This window comes from Mus pahari, chromosome 15, assembly GCF_900095145.1.
Source record: "Mus pahari chromosome 15, PAHARI_EIJ_v1.1, whole genome shotgun sequence".
Taxonomy (NCBI): domain Eukaryota; kingdom Metazoa; phylum Chordata; class Mammalia; order Rodentia; family Muridae; genus Mus; species Mus pahari.
Window position 1 is genome coordinate 55,274,974 of NC_034604.1, and position 3,888 is coordinate 55,278,861.

The window sequence follows — 3,888 nt, forward strand, 5'->3', positions numbered from 1 at the left end:
ACAGAGAAACCCTGTCTCAAAAAACCAAAACCAAAACAATGGAGTAGGAGGAAGAGGAGGAGGAAGAGGGGAAGGAGGAGGGGGAAGGGGAGGAGGACTGTCTGAAGAGGTGGAGGATGACTGTCCCTTTCCTATGGGCAGCCTGTGTCCTACTCTAGGCCATTTGAGAAGACCAGATCTGCTTGATTCTCCTTGGAAGGTGCACTAGGCTTTTCCCACACTCCCATCACCCCTGTAAATAAATATAAACAGCTCCTGGTCTTCAAACATTCTCAGCTATGCAGGACTCACCCTACTCTCCCTCTGGCTAAGTGTTCCTGGAGGATGGGTCCCGCTGCAGGCCAAGAATCCGGCTTTATCAGCAGCTCTGGAACCATTAGTGGATTCCTTGGGGGCAGTGGAGAGCCTGTTTAGCAAGTCCTGGGCTCAACTGGCCTCGGGAAAGCCAACGTTCTCAATGATCTCAAAGATCAAGTGGCCCATATAAGGACTGCTCGGCTCTCACTGTGCCTCAGTTTCTAACCTTATCACTGGTTACACCCCTTACACATGCATGTCCCCGCCACAACAAAGCACCATCAAAGCCACACGCTGTATCAATTGCCTTTAAGTTACAAGGACCAGGCGCCAAGGCAGGTGGACCAGCGGAGAGACTTGTGACTCACGTGACTGAAATGTCTGGAGGTTTCCCCGGCATTGGGCTCAGCCAGACCCAGTAGCTTGGGGGCCTCTCTGTCAATACCTAGACCAGTTTTCTTTCGAGAAGTTTCTAGATGGTTGCTGAAAGCACCAAGCTCAAACATTGCTGCTTGTGAAAATGAAACTCTCACTCAAGGCTCTGAGCCCAAGGTCTAGGACATGGCTTTTCATAAGAACAGACCAGCGATGTTGTACATCATAAATCATATTGTGTGGAAGACGTGTCAAACAGTGATGGGATAGGCCTAAGTCACATGGCCCAGGCACATTCTTCCATTTAGGAGAAGACCCCCCCCCCTCCCCATAAGGGATTTGGGTTCCCAGAGGGTCTGAGTTTCTTACATCATGAGGCTTGAGAGTGGAGAGTGGAGGAGTGTGGGTGCCTAGAGGGTGGCGTGTATCCTCTAATCAGAAACAGGGAAACAAGACACGATCAGCAACAGCGTGCGCCCACCACAGTATTGGACCTCTGGGCAACCTAGTGACCGGGTGTGAATCCGACCAGAAGTGAGCTGTACAGGTACTCAGAAAGAATGCCCGGCAGTGTCTGAGGTCAAGGTTTCTGCAGGTTGCCTTATGGGCATTATCAGAGGGCTGGAAAAGACGGGAACGTCGGAAGGCGTCTGAACTCTGACCGTAGACCTTCTTTCAAGAGCTACGGCTACCGGAGGGGGAGTACGGACAGCACATGTGTGGCTTTACAGCAAGTTGTTGTTACAGGTGCTGGAAAGACTCAGCTAAGAGAGGGGCTGTTGGGGCTCAGGGTTTTAGAGGTGTCCGTCTGTGATCAACTGGCTTCGTTGCCTTGTGTCTGTGATGACGTATCAAGGCGGGGGCCTACGCCACCGCAAAGCACTCGTGTCAGGAAGTTAAAGAGAAGAGGAAGGGACTGATGTCACATAGTCTTCATGAAGGCTTCTCCCTGATGACCAAAAGATGTCTGATTAGTTTCCTTCATCTTCCTTCATCATCTCCCAATAGTCCTTTCAACACATGGGCCACAGAATCCTTTTGCTCTTCCTAGGAAATTTCCAACAGGAATAAACCAAGTAAACAGCTCTGGAATCCCACTAAGGCAGTGAGCTAGGAAGATGGAGCAGAACCTTGTGGCAGACACTCCCCGGTCATGTTGGCCCTCTTCCTTCTTGGAGGGACCTGCTTTGCTTAAGTGTTTGTTTTGTTTTAAACTTTTTACTATTGTGTTTTATTTATGTGTATGGGTGGATGAGCGAGTGGATGCGTAACCATGGGTCACAGTTTGTGTGTGGAAGTCGGAGGCCCACCTCTGTGGGAACTGGCTCTCTCTTTCTGCCGTGTGGGTTGCAGGGATCAAACCCAGGTCCTCAACTTGGTGGCAAGCCCCCTTACCTACTGAGCCATCTCACTGGCCCCTCTTCAAGGGTTTAATCAGGCCAGGCGTGGTGGCGCACGCCTTTAATTCCAGCACTCGGGAGGCAGAGGCAGGTGGATTTCTGAGTTTGAGGCCAGCCTGGTCTACAAAGTGAGTTCCAGGACAGCCAGGGCTATACAGAGAAACCCTGTCTCGAAAAACCAAAAAAAAAAAAGGGGGGGTGTTAATCAGCCACCACCACCCCCCCGGCCTAGAGCAAAACTTTTCAGGATTTAATGTGATTTTTTTTTTTTTTTTTGAAAAATAGAAGATCCTCAACTCTATCTTACAGGGCTCACAATTGCATAGATCTAATGGGGACAGAGAAATGGGCTGAAGTAGAAATGGCCACAAAGCAAACAAAAAATGAAATGAATTGTTTGTCAAGCCCAAGGTAAGGCTGGCTGGATCTGATGCTCTCATGTCTCCGGGTGTCTGTCAGCACCCACCCCCACCCCTCGCCCTGTCCCCATTTGTTGGCTCTCTTTTCTCAAATGGCTATTTCAAGCTGACAGCCACCAGCCTAGGACCTCTGAGGGAGGAGGGGAATTCTTTCTCTCTCTCTCTCTCTCTCTCTCTCTCTCTCTCTCTCTCTCTCTCCCTCTCCAGCTCTGACTCATCCTGGGGCCTCCTGTTGTAGAGTGCCTCTGGCCCTGGACTGTCTGTCACCTTCCTTTTGATTGGCCATGTCTAGGACAAGCTTGTCCCTTCAAGTTCAGGGGACCAGTCAGGATCTCCCGTGAAACCACGTGGATGATGTCAGGGCGGGTAGAAATGCCTCCCTGAGGGAATGTGGAAGCTCTCAAAGAAGAACTAAATGGGTGCTAAGCAAGCAAGAAAAAAAAATGCTACCAGACTCACAATATGTATTTCATTGCCAGTTAATTCTGATCCATGGGTAAGAGAGAGTTAGGACATACTACAGCCATGGAATCTCTTTTTTTCCTAGATTATCTTCGACAGGAGTGGATAAACTGAATAGACCCCAGAATGGACACCAAGACGGCTTGGGGCCCCCCATAACCTCCCACGTTCCCTTCATCTCCCTTTGCAAGCCTCTGGGGTTGGCCCCTTGGGTTGCCACCCTGCCTAAGAAGCCCGTAGCGGTGGAGTAAGGAAGGACACAGAAGGAGCCGGCTGGCTTAGGGCACCGCAGACACTCGTGTTGGATGCTTCTGGCTTTGAAAGCCTCGGCTGGCCGCTGGCCAAATAACGTTGCAGGCTTTGCAAAACACTGGGCCCAGGGACTGCGTGGGCACTGATGACGTTCTAGCCTGCCGGTGATGGAGGGGATGTCAGGAACGCTGCATCTGCTGGAGCACAAGGAGACGCTACGGGGACGGGCTGGCTGGGGAGACTTGGTGGAGGATGAAGCCAATTTCACACTTTATTAGTCAGCTCAGGGCCAATTGAGGCCGTTCCGAAATGAAGCTGATGCCACGGCTCTTGCTCATCCCTTGTGAGCAAGAAAGGCCTCTGTGGCCTGAAAACCTTCTTGGTGAAGGGGCAGTAGTATTCCCACTCAAGACCCTGCCCCCCCAAGAGTTAACCATGAACTTGAGGTCCCTCTTAGTCTGCAAGAGGATGCTGAAGCCGGGAGAGGCCTCACAGTCAAGAGTAGACAAAATGAGGCAGGATTGGGGCTTGGGCCATATACTCCTCATTCATTCATTCATTCATTCATTCATTGAATACAACGGATGTGTTTGGGAACCTACTATGTGCAGTTTGGTACTAAATGTAAATACTGATGGTAAGGAGCGGTAATGGGAGAAATCTCACTAGTGCACTTGTTCATC